We start from the raw sequence: 20,525 nt of genomic DNA, 5'->3' as shown, positions 1-20,525 counted from the left end.
AGTGTTCAGCCACAGTGGACCAGGGTCTAGTCCAGTCTTCTAGAAGACTCTGGATAACGTACTGGAAAAGACAGTCTGGGCACAAATAAGACTAACAGATTTCACAAAATCTTACTGACATGGAAAATTCACCCACTGTGAGGCTCATGAAGAAAAGAGACTAACAGACTCACATGCCAAAGAGAATAAACCAACAAATCCACACTCTGTGCGTACAGAGAAGAGAGACCAACAGACCCACACTCTGTGAGTCTAGAGAAGAGAGAAAAGACAAAACGAAGACCCCTCTTCTATAAGTCCTAGAAGAAAAAATTAAAGAGAGACCAAAGACTCAACCCTGTGAGTCCAACATAAGACAAACCTGAGACCTAAGGCAGACCAGAGACGAGGAGACATTTTTCCCTGCCCAGGGAACTGACTGTGTAAGTGCGTCAAGTTTGTTTGGTTCCCCCACCACAAATTTTTATAGATTACACAGATTCACCCGGATGTTACTGCTTTATCACCAATTTTAGAAATTTTGGCAACCTATGCCCTGGCTCCACACGTCTGAGGACTCCAGGGCAGAGGAACATTTCTCCAAGGCCTTTCCCTGGAGCTGTCAAGTGGTGGCAGGCATAGGTGGGGGTGAGGGAGTTGGAAAATCTCCCTGGTGTCTCCAGAAATGTACTTATTGCCACCTATAAAAAACTCAGACCAACTTCAGGTATAAATCAGATGGTGATTTATTACACCTGTGCAGGTGGCAGCTGCTGGAAAGGCAAATGACTCTGAAATGAAGAGCAGGCTTTTTATACTATTTTTGTTGCTATGCAAGCAAGCAAAAAAAAAAAAAAAAAAGCAGAATATGGTGGTTAGTTGAGGGCAGGTTTACAAACAGATGACTACAGCATGGTGGTTGGCACTGGGACAGCTTGGGAGACTCAGTAGCTTGGAAAACTCTGCTTGAGTGAGTTTTCACTATTTTTTTAGCCATTGCTAGAGTGTTAAGGGAACTTGGAGAACTTCCTTGCTCTATTCTAACACATTTTCTTGGAATTAAATGGGGGTGGGGTAGGTGGCAGGACTAAGACTGAAATGGGGGGACAAACTTGGATATTTTAATGGGATGCTCTTTATCACAGAAAAAAAAAATAAAACAACAAGACAAGGGCAATTGAATACTAGGAGTAGGGACCCAGTGTTGGAAGATAGTGGGGAAGATGATAGTGACTGCTAGTACATATTGATATTCTTTGTGTAGAAGAGAAGTCAAAAGCCTACAATTAGATTTTTTTCTTTTTTTGTTTTTATTTTATTTTATTTTTTTATTAAATCATAACTGTATACATTGATATGATCATGGGGCATCATACACTAGCTTCATAGACCATTTCACACATTTTCATCACAATAGTTAACATAGCCTTCCTGGCATTATCTCAGTTACTGTGCCAAAACATTTATATTCTACGTTTACCAAGTTTCGCAAATACCCCTGTAAGATGCACCACAGGTATAATCCCACCGATCCCCCTCCCTCTACCCACCACCCCCCTCCCTCCCCTCCCTCCCCTCCCTTTCCCACTTCCCCCTATTGTTAGATTGTAACTGGGTTATAGCTTTCATGTGAGAGCCCCAAATTAGTTTCATAGTAGGGCTGAGTACATTGGGTACTTTTTTTTCCATTATTTAGATACTTTACTTAGAAGAATATATTCCAGCTCCATCCATGTAATGATGAAAGAGGTAAAGTCTCCATCTTTCTTTAAGGCTGCATAATATTCCATGGTGTACATATACCACAATTTATTAATCCATTCGTGGATCGATAGGCACTTGGGCTTTTTCCATGACTTAGCAATTATGAATTGGGCTGCAATAAAAATTCTGGTACAAATATTTTTGTTATGTTGTGATTTTTGGTCTTCTGGCTAAATGCCCAGCAGAGGAATTACAGGATTGAATGGAAGAAGACAGGCACACGGCCTTCAGACATATGAAAAAATGCTCATCATCTTTAATCATCAGAGAAATGCAAATCAAAACTACTTTGAGATATCAGCTAAGTCCAGTGAGACTAGCCTATATTACAAAATCTCAAGACCAGAGATGTTGGCGTGGATGCGGAGAAAAGGGAACACTTCTGCACTGCTGGTGGGAATGCAAATTAATACATTCCTTTTGGAAAGATATATGGAGAACACTCAGAGATCTACAATTAGATTTTGATGATAGCTGTACAATTCTGTGAATATACTAAGAAACACAGAATTTTATACTTTCAAAGGATGAACTACTTTATTTCAGTGAATGAATTTGATGATGTTTTCCAAAACTTGAGGTGATCAAAAGATTAATAGCATAAAAAGTACCCAGATAGAAAGAGTATGTGAGAAAGAGTCAATCCTATCTCCATGCTCACGCACAGGTTACTATGAATTGACATGGAAGGCAGATTGCTCCAACCTATTGAACTTGTCATTTTCTTTTTCCTTGAAACAGAGTCTGACTTTTTTCCTTGTAGAGAAATTGTAGGTAGAGTGTCGTGATGTTGTCATAGCTAACCGCAATCTTAACCTCGGGCGCTCAACAGATCTTACTGCTTCAGTCTCCTGAGCATCTGGGAGTGTAGGTGACTAACACAGTGCCCACTTAATTTGTATCCTCCACTTCTGCCTCTCAGAATGTTAGGATTACAGTTGTGAGCCACCACTCCATATCATGAATTTAGGACAGTTTTTAAGCTATTGTGTGTGCCCCGTGGTGGGGTTTCATGCCTGTCATCTTAGAACTTTGTCAGGCACATTTAGTAGGATTGCCTGAGTTTCTGAATTGGAGACCCACATTAGCACTCTGAAAAATAAAAATGGCTGGATGTTTTATAGGTCTCTATGCCCAGCTGAGAGAATAGAATTTCTTGTTGACAACACTTGGAGAGTGTTGTGAGCTATGATCCCAGAGAACACTACTGAGGGCAACAAAATGAGACTCTGTCTCAATACATAAATGGAGAAAAGCATTGGTAGGGAACTTACCCCTCATTTTTATTTTTAACCATAGATCTAGAATTGAAATTTTACCCCTAAATTAGATGTCAACTGAAGAAATTATTCTTTCATAGAGAAATTGTGTTCCTGAACCTGTATTAGTCAATACTTTGGAGTATATGTAGCTCTAATACTTTAGTAACCAAATTCTTGTGGTCACTCCAAACTGCCCACATAGTGAGTTCTTGACTCCAATTAGGTTTTTGTATCACCCTAAAATATCCAGAATGAAAATTCAACACTTTCTGTTGGGTTCCATCAATCTGGGCCAATATTCCCTTGTCCCAATTAGTCAGAGGCCAGGGACCAGACGTATATGGACAAGTCCAACCAATCAGATAAAGTGGCAATATTGTACTGAACCAATCCCAAATTCATTTTTCCTGCCTCATTCTTCCCTGGGGGCCACAATAAATCTTCTCTATTATGTAGTTTCTTATTCCATATGACTACAAACTTCACCTTGTACTTTGCTCTAGGAAAGTGTGCCTAGCCTAATTTTTTTCTTCTTTACTTGATTATTATTCATGAGACAGACACTAACTCATTTGCCCAGACTAGAGGGTCATGGCATCAATGAATCACACAGCAAACTCCAACTCTTGTGTTGAAGGAATCCTACTGCCTCAGCTTCTGAGGGAGTTGAAACACTAAAGACAAGGCCCACAAATCTTGACTACCTTTACTATTTCAGATGACACAGGTTGGATTATCAGGGTGTATGTTGTCTTTCTGTTGCTCAGCCTTGTCTCCAAAATGTGAGCTTAGTGGATAACCCTACCTTGGCCTCCGAGAGCATCCAAATATTGTAGTCATACATGGCAAACACCATTGAACTCTCTTTCAGAAATGACCTTATCTAGGGCTTTGAGGATTGTCCAATCCTCAGGTCCTGGAGACACATAGGGATTATCTCAGGACAGTTTTGCATATCAATGGTGGCAGATATCACCACAATTATCCTATGCTCTCTTTTTTTGGTAATAATGTTTCATTAGTGAATGTGTATTCAATTTCTGACTTAAAAAAAACTCTTCTACTTCTTACGTGGTAAAAAGCTAAAAGTTTGGATACAAATGCAATGGACCTCAGGAATGTTGGAACTTTCCAGAAAGACTGATATTTTCCATGATCCTCATAAACAACTTCAGGTATGGAGTAAACTATTGGAAACATTGCATAAACAGATTTTGAGAGAGGACCTTCAGTGAGACCCCCCCACCAAACAAGCCTATTCTAGGGAAAGAAGTAAAATATCATGAAAAGTACAAGTGAGAATTGTGTGACATACCTGTCAGATCTGGAGAAATCACAGTCTGATCTAAGGAATCGGGATCTTGGTCCATACCATCCAAGGGCAGCAATAGTATAAGCCACACTTTTCCACTTGCTTACAAGTCCCTGACTTGAAAAGGAAAGTAATGGTTGTTGCAATCCCTTGGCCAAAGATACAAAATTTGGGAAGTATGAGTGTGAAGAAGAGTCACATTCTTTGTTACAGATTCAACTCAATTACAAACCCAGACAACCACTACACATGCTTATCAGAAATAAGTTTAAGCATAAACATGGTAACCCAGGGCAACGCACATTGTGATATCATCTACTGTCATCATGTAATAATATCATCCTTAACATTCAGGGATACAGGCTTCTGGTCAAATATACTAAGAGGCCTTTTCTGCTCTTTTTAGCTGGTGTACCTCAAATGTTTGAACAGCTATTCTTCTTACCCTTCCATTTACAGAAACATGTATGATCTCCCATTTCTGCTTTTCTGATTCTATTTATGGTTGATATTTCTGGCACTAGGCTGACACAACAGTTGAGATTGTGTACATCAGTATCACTGAAGCTGTGTCATTGCTGACAAAACTCCATTGAGTCATTTTAGTAGGACGCTATATTTTTTCCTCTGAGATAGAGTTTGTCTCACTCAGTAGAGTGCCATGGCATCACAGCTCATAGCAACCTCAAAGTCTCTGGCTTAGGTGATTCATTTTTGTCAACCTCCTGAGTAGCTGTAACTACAGGCAACCGCTCCAATACCCAGATATTCTTTGTTGAAATTTGGCCAGAGCCAGTTTCAATCTCAATACCCTTCTTCTATCGACCTGGTGCCCTAACCACTGAGCTTCAAACACTGCCCTCTGCTTGCCATTTAAAAGGCCTCTTTGATACCTAACACAAAACATTAATTTGAGTGAAGCTTGCAAATGTACTATGCTTGACTATAGCGTCAGTTTGGTCATAGATTCACAGTACTTAATCATGTCTTCTTTGCTTGAATGATCAAGGTAATTCTGGCCTTTTTAGATGATGAAAATGTTTGTTGGTTGGTCAACTTCTCTGTGCATGGGTATGTATGGAGATTTTTGAAATATGGTTTCTCTATGTGGTTCATGTTAGTCTTTTGTTGCCTCATTTCAGATGATAGCAACCTAAACCTCCAGGATTCAGGCAAACCTCCTGCCTGACAGTCCTTTTATTCTAAGAATACTGGCTCTTGTCACAATGCCTGGATAATTTTACACTTTTTCTAAAAGACAAAGTGTGACACTTACTATGTCCATTTTCAGACCTACCTTGTTCAAGAATTCCACCTGTATCAGACAGTCATATCACTAGAATTACAAGAGTGAGCCACCAAGTTTGGTTAATTTCTCTTTGTTTCCTTCCGTCCTCCTTTTCTTCCCCCTTCCACAATTGATCCTTCCTTCCTCCAGTGCTGTCTCTCTCATTGACTTGCTCTCCCAATTATTTTCTTTTCTTCCTTCCTTTTTTTCCTCTGTCTCTCCCTTTACACCTTAAAGGAAACTTCTCTAATACGAAGCAAACAAACAATACCAGTGATCCCTAAATTGTCAGTCTTGAATTGTATACTTGAAATGGATAAATTGTGGAGTTGGTGAATTACATCTGAATAGAGTTGCTATATTTTAATCCGCATTATCTTGTCTATGAGGCAAATAGAAAAAAATGTTGACCAAAACACTAACATGGATGAGCACCATAGCTGACGCCTATAATCAACAATTTAAGAGGCCAAGGCAGAAAGATTACAAGAAGATAAGGGGTGTCATACCAGAATGAGCAACATATTAAAATCCCACATGTTGTAAACATAAGTGCAAATCTTCCCCAGCAGTGGTGACATACTCTTTGCTGCTCAGAATGATACTGTCATGAAGATTATTTAAGTTTAGTAGGTTGAATTTCCTTGACTTTTTATGGTACAAATGTATTTTACTGGGGCAAAGGGGGAACGCAGTATGAAATTTATAAGAGATGTACTGCATAGCTGCAGAAAAATTCTGGTAGCATATAATACATTTTATGCATTTATCCCATATGAGATTTATAACCAAAAATGCCAATCTACCTCAATATGTGAAAATCAACTAATAGAACACACTACCTTAATATAATTAATAAGTTAAACCACACAATGTCCTCAAGAGACACAGAAGCAACATATCTTGCTTTTCACAGAAGCAACATACCTTGTTGATAAAAATTTTTAAAATATTAGATGAGAAGGGAACATCTTTAGGACTATAAATGGGATTTACAGATGATTGGACAAGCATAACATACTATATTTACACTATGGAATATTTTTATACCATCAGAAGGAATGAAATGCGTATTTATGTTACTATGGGAATGAATCTTAAAAACAAGATAATGGAATGAGGCCAATAATAAAAGACCACACAGAGTATGACTAAACTCAGAAGAAAACATAAAGACATGAATTTGTCCAGAAAGTCTGATACCTTTCCCCCTCTATTAAGTGTAGTGTATAAATGCCTTAGCACAATAACTAAGAAAATGCAGTGAAGGCTATGTTACCCAGTTTGATGAAAATATTTCAAATGCTGCATACAACAAGCAAATATTCCCCCATAATTGCATTGATGTACATAGCTATAATTTAATAAAATTTAACAGTTAAAAATAAAAGAAAAACAAAAAGAAAATGCCAATTATCTACTAAAAGTAGGGTGCAGTTGGGGGAGAACTAATATGAATATAAAAGTGATTGTTGGTGGGTATTTGACATCTTTTGTGTGGGGTTAGAAGATAATGCTCTATATTTAGATTGTGCTGATGTTGTGCCCAAGTCATGGGATCCCACATATAAATCACCCAGGGACCATGTTCAATGCAAAAGCAAGTGGTTGTTTATTTACAAGCTCGAGCCTGGACTCCCTGGTCCTGATGCAGCAGGAGAGCAGAGAAGCACCCATCTTGAAAAAAGGGAGGTTTTTAAGGGTACAGCAAGGAAACAAAAGGGAAGGGGTGTGAGGTGAGCCACTGGGGCGAGCTGAAAGAGGTCTACAGGACTGAGCAGTATTTTTCCTTCGAGTGTCAGGGAGAGTGTTGCTGTTACTCAGACCAGACGTTGTGCAAGGGCGTGGATCATGGGACAAGGACAGGGGAGGGAGCAGGTTGCCTAACGTCTTTGATATGCCAGCTGAAAAATGAACACTGAGGGACAAGATGAAGTTAATTTTAAGGAAATGGAGTTAACTTGGTCCTTACATTTTCCCCCTTTTCTTGTGCCTAGAAGATCTAATCATGGGTCTTCAGTGCATTTTGCGAGCCCTAGCTCTATGCCATTGCTGGTGTGTTCAGTGTTGAGGGGCGTATACCATGTCTGTAAGACCATTAATTTAACACTATTAATTCTAGCTAGGATGGAAGCCGGTAATTTATTAATTATAAGCGGGCCAAAATTTAATAGTAGTGATAGGATTATAAGTGGGCCCATTAGGGTTGAAATTAAAGTTGTGAGCCAGGGTGACTTGCTGAAAAAAGATTCATACCAGCTTTGAGACTGTTCCTGCTCGAATTTTCTTTTGTGGAAAACTTCTCTCACTAACTCCATGGACTGTTTGATTACTCCTGAGTGGTCAGTATAAAAACAGCACTCTTCTCCTAGGGCTACACATAATCCACCTTGCTGAAAGACCAGTAAATCTAGCCCCCGCCTATTTTGGAGTGCTACTTCAGAGAGGGAAGTTAGGAACTCTTTAAGGTGTTAAATGGAGTTTTCTATTCTTTCTAAGTCTATTGCAGCATGCATAGCTCTGTAGTTCTTGTCTTGTAGGACTAAAGAGGAGATTCCTGTGCCAACTCCTGCTATACTTAGTCTCATGAGCATGGCTAGAGTTATTGCTGTGACAGGTTCTCTCTTGGTCCTTGTAAGTGTGCCTGCAGCTCACTCATATGCCTGATATAAGTACTCTTCTGAGTGACAGATCAGCTAGGGGATGAGCTGCACTAAGACACAAAAGCACCAAGTTAAATCAAGGACTGCCCCATGTAGACACGGGGTGAGCCCTGTTGAGCAAGCCCACCAGGAATTGTTGGTGGGAATTATATATGTAGTCCTATCCCAGGGGAGAGTTTAATTACATATATGTTGGTATTTGGGGGGTGTCTGACCTATCCAGGTTCCTTGTCCTATAATGGTGTGTAGGGTGATTCGGGGCTAAGACTATTGTCAAAAGCAATTGCTAGCCTGGGAGCTGATCTTAGGTTTGCTTATTAGGGCAATTCCCTCATAGTATGGTGATCTGGCTTCTACACATAACTAACAAACTTAGTAAAGTCTGGTCTGGAAGTATTTAAGACTTAGTATGTATCAATAACTAATTTTCAAAGTGGATCAAGATCTGTGGTAGGCACAGGTGTGGGGCTTAGAATCAGTACTCACCTTTGAGTACTGGAATGCTCGGTCTGGGGTCTCAGGGGAGTCACAGAGCTTAGGAGTGACTACAGGGGGAGGCTTAAGCACTATCTTAGGACCCACGGCAGTAGGCTTATTATTAAGAGGGGTGTATAAAATTTTTAGTTGGAAAACATTACCCAGGTCTGTGCTGTGCACGTTGTACAATCTCATGCCACACCATTTGCCAATTCCCAATCTAGCTTTCGCGTTCCTTTCTCTGTAAAGGTAATACTGATTGTATCAGGTTTGGGGCCTCCTGCACAGGTGTGCCCTTTCCAAACACCATTCCTCTGTACTTGGATCAAGTCTCCTTATCTCGAGGGGTTCCACCATAATTGCCCAGTGGAAACACAGTTTCATGAGTTATTGAAATATGAACTTGCTCCTCCACACTTATTAGGAAGGTGACCAGTGCAGACATAAAAGTACTTGGCTAAAGTATTTCTGGACAATTATGACTGCCACCCTGAGAGGCAGGGTACAATCCCTACCAGATTATGTAGGTCGATGAAGAGCTCAGGAACCAACTACCCTTAGGGTGAATTCCAGACGTCTGGAATTGAGCAACTTCTCTGTGCTAACATCAGTGACTAGCCATGTTATCTTAACGGGGAGATGAAGGTTAGCATTTAGGGATATAATCGGCAAGGCAGAGTAAGTCAGGAAGTGGTACACATACAGTGGCATCAAGGATCCTGACATTTCTGCAGTTTGAGCTTCAGTGGATGATCACCGTCTCCTAGGCATTTCCACTGGTGCGTGGAGTCTTCTTTGATGGTGAATGAGTCGGCTAGGTGAACGTGCATGTGATGTATCCAGGAGGTGACACCATCAACCTTGAGTGTGGTGGGAATAATGAGGACCACGGTGTCTGAGCCCTTCCACCAGGGCTCAAGCGTTTCTTTTTGGTGACGTTTCACATACACCCAGTCTCCAGGTCAGAAAGCTTGTGGTTCAGGGACCGGTCCTGAGCTGTAGAGGGCTATAATCGCTCCCAAACAGCTTGATGTGCTTTTTGATAGAAATGTAAAGTTACTGCTTAATATTTCCAAGCTTAAAGATCCAGACCCTTTGAAATAAGGGCATTGTAATGCAACTTAGGGACTACAAGACTGTTAACTTCCAAAGAGAATTTCATACGGAGTTTTTCCTATAAGGTAGTGTGAGTTTTGCACCCTACACAGGGCAAATGGGAGGAGAAACACCCAGTCACCGCCAGTCTCCATGATTAGTTTAGCCAGGGTCTGCTTTAGGGTGTGGTTCATCTGCTCTACCTTTTATGAACTTTATGGTAGATAGGCACAATGCAATTTCCAATTAGTCCCCAAGGCTTCCACTAGACTCTGCACTACCTGAGAAGTAAAAGCTGGGCCATTATCTGATCCTATCTGATTAGGAATTCATTACCTAGGCATTATATCTTCCAGTATTTTGTTTGCTGCTACCTGCCCAGTCTCATTTCTGCTCAGAAATGCTTTTACCCATCCTGAGAATGTATCTACAAAAACAAGAAGATATTTGTATCCATATTTACCTGGCTTAACTTTGGTAAAGTCCACTTTCCAGTACATACCTGGCTCCATCCCATGCTCTCTGCACCCTGGATTATGGGAGCTAGATACACTGTTAGTCACAATACATACTTTGCATGAAGCTATGACTTCATCTATTTTAGTATTCTGGTTTTGTATTTTGATTTTGGCGTGGTGCAGTACGTCTTTTATTTTGCGTCACCCTAGGTGGGTGGATGAATGGATTTTATGGAGGATTTCTTGTCCTAGTTTTTCTGGCACAAGCACTTTGCCATCATAGGTTATGTACCATTTGTTGTACTTCTCCAGGTAGGGGATCTGCTTTATCTATTTTAGGTCATCCAGATTGTGTAAGTATTGGGGTACCAGGGTCTGGCAATGTAGTAATAGGAAGTTCTTGGTTAGCAGAGGAGGTTATAGTCCTGGCGACCTGGTCGGCCCACTGGTTGCCTCTGGCTACAGGGGATTCGCACCGCTGATGGCCAGGACAATGAATGGTGGCTAGTCTCTGGGGAAGCCAAAGGCTTTTAGGAGGTTGAGTATTTCATTATTTAGTTTTTATTTTTGGTAGTCTTTCCCTCTGTTATAAGAAGTCCTCTCTCCTGGTAAATTGCCCCATGTGTGTGGATAGGATGAAAGCATATTGGCTATTGGTATAGATGTTAAGTCCTAGGCCTTTCCCCAGGGTCATGGATTGTGGTAGAGCTATGAGCTCTGCCTTTTGAGTTGACGTTCCAAGTGGGAGGGGTTCTGCCCATACCGTCTAGGTTTCAGACACCACTGCCATCTTGCATGAAGCTGTTCCTATCTGTGTACCAGGTGGCCTTCGTGTCAGGGAGGTGCTGGTCAGTAAGTTCCTGGCATATGCTGTGAACCCAGGCTAGGATGTCAACACAATCATGGAGGGGGACATCTGGGTTTGGATTCGGCAGTAGGTTGCCAGATTGAGAGAGGTCTTCATAGGAACCGGATTTGTGGGGTGTTCAGCAGAAGGTCCTGGTAGTGGGTGAGCAGGTCATTGTTAATCCACCGATCTGGTGGCTGTTTGAGGACTCCCTCGATAATGTGAGGGGTCATGATCAACAGCTCTTAACCAAAAGTTAATTCATCTGCATCTTTAATCAGCAATGCAGTAGCTGCAATGATGCATAGGAATGGGGGCTAGCCTGCTGCTACAGGGTCTAGATTCTTTGACATGTACGTGACCGGCTGTGTTCAGGGAATAAGCGATTGAGCAAGTATGTTATGCCTTTGTGCTCATCTACATACAGATGAAAGGGCTGGATAATATCTGGGAATCCTAGTGCTGGGGCCGAGAGTAAAGCTCGTTTCAGGACCTGGAAGGCTCTTTCTTGTTCTGCACTCCACTGGAAAGGCAGGCTGTCCCAGATGCCTTCATAGAGGCGCTTTCCTATCTCCGCGAACCCTGGAATCCACAGACTGCAGAACCTGGCTGACCCAAGGAATTCCTGCATTCCTCCCTGTGTGGGACTTTCGGGGGTGTGGGATTTTCAGAACTGTTTCTTTTCTTGCCTGGAACACCCACTGCGGCCCATCGTCAAGGTTGTTCCCCAGGTAACTCACAGTTTTTGACAAATCTGAGCCTACTTGGCAGAGGCCCAGTACCCCAGAGCTCCTAGTGCAGCCCTGAGTGCCTTGGTGGCATTCTGCTTGTGTCTCGGCTGTGATCAAAATGTCATATATATACTGTAATGTGATCAGAATGTCATCTACATACTGTATGTGATCAGAATGTCATATACATACTATAATGTGATCAGAATGTCATCTACATACTATAATGTGATCAGAATGTCATCTACATACTATATGTGATCAGAATGTCATACATACTGTAATGTGATAAGAATGTCATCTACATACTGTATGTGATCAGAATGTCATATACATACTGTAATGTGATCAGAATGTCATCTACATACTGTATGTGATCAAAATGTCATCTACATACTTGGCAGAGGCCCGGTACACCAGAGCTCCTAGTGCAGCCCTGGTTGCCTTGGTGTCATTCTGCTTGTGTCTCGGCTGTGATCAGAATATCATCTACATACTGTAAAAATGTCAGGTGAGGGTGCTGCTGCCGGTACTTACTCAGGTCCTCCTGTAGGGTTTCCTTGAGGATGGTGGGTAAGTTCTTAAACCTTTGCGGCAAGAGTACATGTAAGTTGATCATGGATCCCTTTCTCTTCATCGTTCCACTCAAGGGTGAACATTGCCTGTCTCTGGGTGGGCTAGCGGCAGGCTGAAGAAGACATTTTTAAGTTGAGAACAGTATACCACACTCAATCAGGAGTGAGAGGACTTAATAGTATCTAAGTGTTTGGAACGGTGGGGTGGATGTCTAGTACCTGCTTGTTGACCTCTATTAGATCTTCGACTGTTCTATAGTCATTAGTCAGTGTCTTCTTTACAGGCAACAGGGGAGTGTTCCATGCAGATGGACAGGGAAGTAGTATCCTGCTCTTAAACATACTCTGGATGTAAGGCATGATGCCCCGCGGGCCTCTTGAGACATGGGATACTGCCATACTAGTATATGGGTCCAGCAATTGGCTTGAGCTCTATGATGATTGCTGGTTGCTGGTCAGCTAACCCCATCCTTCAGTCTCAGCCCAGGCAATTTGGTATGTTTTCAGCCATATAGTGACATCTGTCAACTGATGGCCCTCAGGCTGCTTCTGGTGCAGTCATTACTCAACTTCAAGTTGTAGGGTGAATATTTGTATGGGAGTCCCATGCTGGTCTGTGACAAGGAGTCCTTCCTCTTACATAATGATATGAGCCCCTACCTTAGTTAGAAGGTCTCACCAAGGAGAGGGCAGGGCCAGTCTGAAATAACCATGGATGCGTGGGATGCCCAGCCCATGCCTAAATCCACGGTTCTTCATGTAGTTTATAAATATTGTTTGATGCCGTGGCCCCCTGGTCCCATGATTTCCTGGCATCCATAGGGCCATAGTCGTTTGACAGGACTGAATGCTGGGCTCTGGTATCTACCAGGAAATTAATTGGGGTCCCCTCCACTCTGAGAGTTACCTGGGGCTCAGTGAAGGGTGGCAAGCCCTGACCCTCCTACCCTTCAAGCCCGCTCAGTTCCAAAACTGGCACTGAGGTGTGACATGAAGGTCTGGCAGCTCATTTCTTGGGGTACTCCCAGGCCCAGTGTCCATGCTTTTACATTAGGTGCACTGGTCTTTTTGGAGGCAGAGCCTTTCACTGTCTGGGGAGCCCTCTTTACCACCTGCCCCCAGTAGGGCACAGCCAACTGTTTCTTTTGTATGAGGTCACGACCATGGAGGCCAGGAGGATCCTGGCTAATTCCTGGATCTGTCTTTTAGACGCCTTCATTTTCTTTTCTTTGGGGGTCTCATGGTTGTTGTATACTCTTTCAGCAACTTCTAGGAGATCCTGCAAAGACTTCTTGCCCAGTCTATCTATTCTCTGCAGCTTGCACTTAATGTCTGGAGCTGACTGATTTACAAAGAACATTATAGCTGCTGCTCTATTCTCCTCAGCTTCAGGGTCTAGGGGGTGTGTGCATGAGGAATGCCTCCATAATTCTTTCTAAGAAAGCTGCTGGGGATTCTGTCTTTTCCTGCTGTACATTACCTACCTTGGCCAAATTAGTCGGCTTTCTAGCTACTGTACAGAGACCCCTCATAGGAGTCTGGTGGTAGACTTACCTGACCTGTTTCCATATTAAAGTTTTAATCTGGGTGAGTAAGAGGAAAAGTGGCATTGATGAGAGCCTAGTTGGTGGTGGGACTTTGGTCTGCGTCCTCGACAGCCTTCCTGGGCTCAGCCAAGATGAGGTTCCATTTCTCAGTGGTGAAAAGAACCTGTAACAGTTAGTGACAATCATCCCAGGTAGGCTGGTGGGTAAAAAAAAATTGAATCTAAGAGGTCAATCTAAGAGATATAGGTTTTTCAGAGAACTTAAGGTTTTTCATTTTCTAGTTATAGAGATCACTTGTGGTGAAGGGTCAATAGTGGTATGGCGCAGAGGGGCCACTGCGCAGAGAGGCAACACTGTGGAGACTGTTACATCACCCAGGACTCTATGGGAGGTGTGAGATGGGCTCCGGTGGCTATCCTCTGGACCTGGGGCTGGAGTGGCCTCGCTGCCTGGTGGACTCTGAGGAATAGGTGCCTTCCTGTTAATAGGGAGTTTCATATGGAGGGGGAAAGAGAACTTCTAGATCAGTTCCTCCTTGGAGAATCAGAGGAGGGACAGTGAGTTCAAGGGACATCTCCTTTTTCTCCTTCAAAGCTAGGAATTAGCTACTTTCTTGCCTGACGGAGGAAAGAGGGGTTTTAACTTTAATGTTGGGTTCTCCACAAGGTCCTTCCAAGCACTTATATATGAAATCTAGTCCAGGTGCCTGATCCTAGATCGATAGACTATATCTTTAACCTGAAAGATAATGGGGAGATGAAAATTGCCCTCTGTTGGCCATCCGACATGGTACACCGGCCATTCATTCCCGCAAAAAAAGCACAAGTTTACCTCTGGACACATTAAAGCCAGACTCTTGGGCTTTGTCTTTGAAGTCCTTGAAATGACTTCAAAATTAGAGAGAGCGGGGTCGTCTGTGTCTGTCCCATGTCGCCCTCCAAATATAATAAAATACAGACAAAACAACACCCACGATTCCTCCAGAAGACAGAAGCCTGCCCTTGTGGGTTTTCAGGCAAAACTGAAAATGAGAGGATGGTGTAACCCTGTCTGGTGATCGCAACCCTCCTTATCTCTCAACCAGAAGGATCACCTCTTTGTGGCCTTCTTGACCAGAGACTGGGGAATCCATGTCCCAGTCCCCCAACGATGGGGCATCCCCTCTTCTACTCTGTCAGAGATTCCACATCCCGACTACTGATTTAACAAATGGAACCAACACGGAACAGGACAAGACAAATGCTGGCACACACATGCTCACCTCCAGAGCAGGTACTCAGTAATTTTGGGGGGTTCTCTCTGACGAACTATTAAATGTTGTGCCCAAGTCGTGAGATCCCCCACATAAATCACCCAGAGACCAAATCTGATGCAAAAGCAAGAGGTTGTTTACTTACAGGCTCAAGCCTGTTCTCCCTGCTCCTGGCATAGCAAAAGAGAAGAGAAGCCCCAATCTGGAAAGGAGGGAGGTTTTTAAGGTTGCAGAAAGGCAAGAAAAGGGAGGTGGTGTGAGGTGAGTCACTGGGGTGAACTGGTAGGGGTCTAGGGGGCAGAGCAGTATTTGTCCTTGGGTGTCTAGGAGAGTGTTGCTATTGCTCCGAGAAGACGTTGTGCAAAAGCACGAATCATGCAGCAAGGACGGTGTTTGGGGGAGGGAACAGTTCGCCTAACGCCTTTTGTATGCAGCTGCAAAATGAAGACTGAGGAACAGATGAAGTCAGTTTTAACAAAATGGAGTTAACTTGGTCCTTACAATGATAGGTCTACAATTCTGTGTTTATATTAAGAAACCTACAACTGTACACTTGCAAAAGATGAACTACTTATTTAAATAAAGCTGCTTGGGAATGTTTTTCAAAACTTGAGGTACTGAAAAATCTCACAGAATCAGAAGTACCCAGGTCATGTGTAAACATGAGAGACAGTCAATCCTATCTCCCTGCTCACATACTGGCTACTAGGAATTAACATTAAAGACACACTGTTTCATCATACCCAAGTTGTCATTTTCTTTTTCCTAGAAACAGAGTTTACCTCCTTGCTCTGGGTAGAGTGCTTTGGTGTCATCATTGCTAACTGCAATCTGAAACTCTTGGGCTAAGCAGATCTTTATCTTGGTTTGTTTCTTTTTCTTTATTTATTTTCTTTTTCTTTTTTTTTTTTTTGGCAGTTTTTGGCCAGAGCCCATGTTAGAACCTGACACCTCTGGGATCTGGGGCCAGTGCCCTTCTCCTTTGAGCCACATTTATTCCCAAGAGATCAATAGATCTTACTGCCTCAGCCTCTAGAGTATCTGTGAGTACAGGGGACCCCCACAGTGCCAAGATACATTGGAACACCCTCTTCTGGCACCCAGAGTGCTTGCATTACATTTGTGAACCAACACTCCAGACCTAGAAGTAGGATACTTTTAAAACTATGGTTTGTGTCCCACAGTGATGTTTCATTCCTGTCATCTTGGCACTTTGGGAGGCCCAGTCAGTTGGATTGTCTGAGCTTCTGAATTGGCGACCAGCCAGAGAACTAGTAAGATCCCCATCTCTGAAGAATAAAAAACGTTTTGATTTTATGCAGGCAACAAGTGTCCCAACTGAGGGAACAGGTTCTTTTTTTGGCCACAAGTGAAGATTGCTATGAGTTATGATACCAGGGAACTCAGCAAGGGTAACAATACAATACTCTGTCTCAATACATAAATGGATAAAACCATTGGTTGGAGACTTATCCCTCATTTTTACTTTTTTCCACGATTGCATTTTTGAAATTTTACTGCTACATTAGATGTCAACCAGGAAAATTATTCTCTCATAGGGAAATTGTATTCCTAAAACCTGTATTAGTCAAGCCTTTGTATTTTATGTTGCTGCGACTTTTTTTGATATTCTAAATCTTTATAGTCAATGGAAACATCCCAAACAGTGAATTCTTGATTCTAATCAGACTTCTAATATTCACACTACAAAATCCATAGTACTCCCTCCGTCATTTTTTTGAGGTCCTTCAATCTGGGCCAATATTCACTTCCCCCAATGAGTCAGATGCCAGGGAGAAGACATCTCTGAAAAATCCCTGCCCATGAAATCAACTGGCAAAATTCTAAAAAAAAATGTATCCAAAGCCCACAGTTCCTGACTCATTGATCTTCAACACAGAGGCCACAATAAATTTCCCCCTTTATATAGTCCCCTATTCCATATTCCTCCTGCATTCCCTCCCAAGTTTTACTCTTGGAAAATGTGCCTATTAAATTTTTCCTTTCCATCTTTTACTATTTTTTTAATTATTATTTTTCATGATACAGAATCTCCCTCTATTGACCAGTCTAGAGTGTCATGGCCTCAGACTAGCACATAGTGACATTTAAATTTTGATTGAAAGGATCGTGTTTTCGCAGCTTCTGGGGTAGTTGGAACTACATGAAAGTCCCACAACACTAGGCTACCTTTTCTATTTCAGTAGGAACCATGTAGAAGACCAGAGCTGAGGGTGATTTCTGTTTCCCAGGCTTTTGTCCAACACCTAAGGTCAGGGGATCAGCTCACCTTGGCCTCCAAGAACATCCAAACATTGTAGTGATGCTCACCAATAATCATTGAGCTCCACTTAATAAATGACCTTTTCTGGTGCATTGACAACTTTTGGAAATCCTCAAGCCCTGATGATTACATCAGTACTGTTTGGCATATCAGTGTTGGCAGATATCACAAACATTATGCATACATCTCTTTTTTTGCATACCATATTTCATTAATGTTTGTGTATTGAACATGTGTCCCAACATAACTGTTCTACTACCTATGTGGTCAAGAAGCCAAATTTTGGACATATGTGGCATGGATTTCAGGAATGTTGGAGTTTTCCATACACTGATATTTTCTATGATCATGATAAATAACTGCAGCTGTGGAGTACTTTACTAGACTCATTGCCTAAGCAGATGTTGTAAGAGGACCTTCAGTGTGACACATATCTTCCCAAACAAGCCTATTCTAGACAAAGAAATAAAACATCTTGAGAAGTAGAACTGAGAATTGTGTGACATACTTGTCAGGTCTGAGAAGTCACTGTCTAGTATTTGCGATCATCTTTGAGCTCTCTCTACAACATCCAAGAGCAGCACTAGTTATAAACCACACACATCTATTTGCTTACAAATTCATGAATTGGACAAAAAAAGTAAGGGGTGTTGAATCCCGTGGCCACAGACACAAAGAAACTTTAGGAAGCAAGAATTCAGTACAGAGAAAAGAACAGAACTCTTTTAAAACAACTTGAATGCAACAACATACCTGAAGAGCCACTAAACATAATTAGCAGGAATAAAGGTAAGCTTGAAGAGGGGAGGGGAAAAGATGGCAAACTAGAAACAGCTTCCAAAAGAGGCTTCTATCCAAAAGGAAAGATAACATCCAGAAACAGCCCAAATAAGCTGAAGACAGGCTGAGAGACAAATTATTACTGCTTGTCGACTCTGTTGAGACAAGCTGTGACTCCAAGAAACCAACCTTCAGGCACAAAATTTATATGAAAGGAAAAGTGTCCATTCTCTTCCCCAAGAAAGCTGTGGGGTTTTTTTGTTTGTTTGTTTGTCTGACTCCTTTCTTTTTTATTCTCTTCCTTTTCTCCTGAGGGTTTTCTACAGATAGGCGGTGAACTGTGGACCTCTTCTCACCCTATACGTGAGTGATATGAGAAGTGGGAACTACTTCCTCAGAGAGACCCTGCTGTGATTCTGAACAGTCTCATGCTAGGCAGAAAACTTGAACTAATGTCTTCCCGGCTATTCTGAACTTTCAATACACACTTTCCTTCTTAACTGAAAAACCAGAATCCTAACCCCTGCTAAGACTGAGGAAGGTCCTTGAGCAGTGACTCCCCTCCCAATCTGCTTTACAAAGCGCCCCCCCCCTTCTGCAAGAGACCCTGGGGGCTGATCCGGGACTCCCTCAGAGCACACCAGGGACTCCACCAGTAGCCTCGAAGCCCTGTTCCCCGTGCCTGCACTGGCCAGTGACTCTGCAGGCAACCACATGGCCCCAGGCTTTGCACCTGCCCTGATCAGGAACTCCACCAGCAACCACATGACCCCATGCCCACCAGGCCTCCACATGCCTGCCCCATCCAGGGATTCCACCAGCAAACATGTGGCTCTGTGTCTCATGCCCTGTCCAGCCAGGGACTACGAAGGCAATCATATGTATCAGTGCCTGCACCTGCCAGCCCTCCATACACCCGCTCCAGGCAGGGAATCTGACGGCAACCACGTTGCCATGCGCTTCGCACCAACACCCAACAGGCCTTAGCATGACTTCCCCAGCCAGGGATTCCACTGGTAACTGCCTGGCCTTGTGCCCCATGACCAGCAAGCCACCACCGGCCCTGGCCAGAAACTCCAGGAGCTGTGTAACCAGTGTTTTTATGCCTGTACCCTCCCTGTCTTTGCACGGGCTCCACCTGTCTGGCCAGGGACTCTGGAAGCAGCGTGGCCTGTTCCCTTTCTCTGGAGACCTTTCTGCCTCTGTGCAGAGCCCTCCTTCTGGCCAGAGACAGCTCTCTGTGCCAAAGTCACCAGGTGCCAAGTACTCCCAGAACTGTGCAACATCTCCCTCCCTGTTGCTGGATCCAGGTGCACCACACTCTGGAGCTGCACACACAGCCAGAACTCCATGGCTGGGGCAGTCCCAGAGCAGGTACACAGGGTCACTCCCTACAAAAATCCAGCAATAATAGAGTTATCAGGCTGGGGTATAATCTTGAAGAGGTACCTCCCCAACTCTCAAGACACCCAGAGGCAATAATAAAAAACAATAATGGGATGGAATCTATGAAAACTCTGGCAATATGAATAATTAAAGTAGATCAACTTCCCCAAGGTACAACAAAGCAGACACACACAACATTCCATGCATAAACAATTGGCTGAGATGTCAGAAATTGAATTCAGAATCTGGGTAGCAAGTAAGATTGAATTAGAATTCAACATAATCTACGAGGACAAGAATATTTAAATAACTACAGATCTCTCTGATGAAACCTTTCAAGCCAGAAAAGGATGGTTATTGACTTTTAGTTTCCTAAAACAAAATAACTTTCAACCCAGGATCCTGTATCCAGTGAAACTGAGTTTCATTTATGATGGAAAAATTACATACTTTAATAACATTCACATCTTGAAGAAATGTGCCATAAGTCCAGGATATTCTCGGACTTACCATTTATAATGATCAGCATAATCCTCCACCACAAAAGTAACCTCACCCAGAAACTTTTCCAACTTCCACAGTAGCAAAAGGATTAAAAATGTCCATTAGACTTTTGAAAGGCTTATCACTATTGTCAATTAATGTGAATGATTAAATTGTCCTATAAAGAGGCACAGGTTTGCTGACTGTATACAAAAACTCAGGTCAAATACCTGTTGCATACAAGAATATCAACTTACCTTAAAAGATAAATATTGACTCAAGGTGAAGGGATAGTCATATATATTCCACACAAATGGAAAGCAGAAAAAAGCAGGTGTTGCA

Source organism: Nycticebus coucang, chromosome Y (assembly GCF_027406575.1).
Source record: "Nycticebus coucang isolate mNycCou1 chromosome Y, mNycCou1.pri, whole genome shotgun sequence".
Taxonomy (NCBI): Eukaryota; Metazoa; Chordata; class Mammalia; order Primates; family Lorisidae; genus Nycticebus; species Nycticebus coucang.
This window is presented reverse-complemented; position numbering follows the sequence as displayed.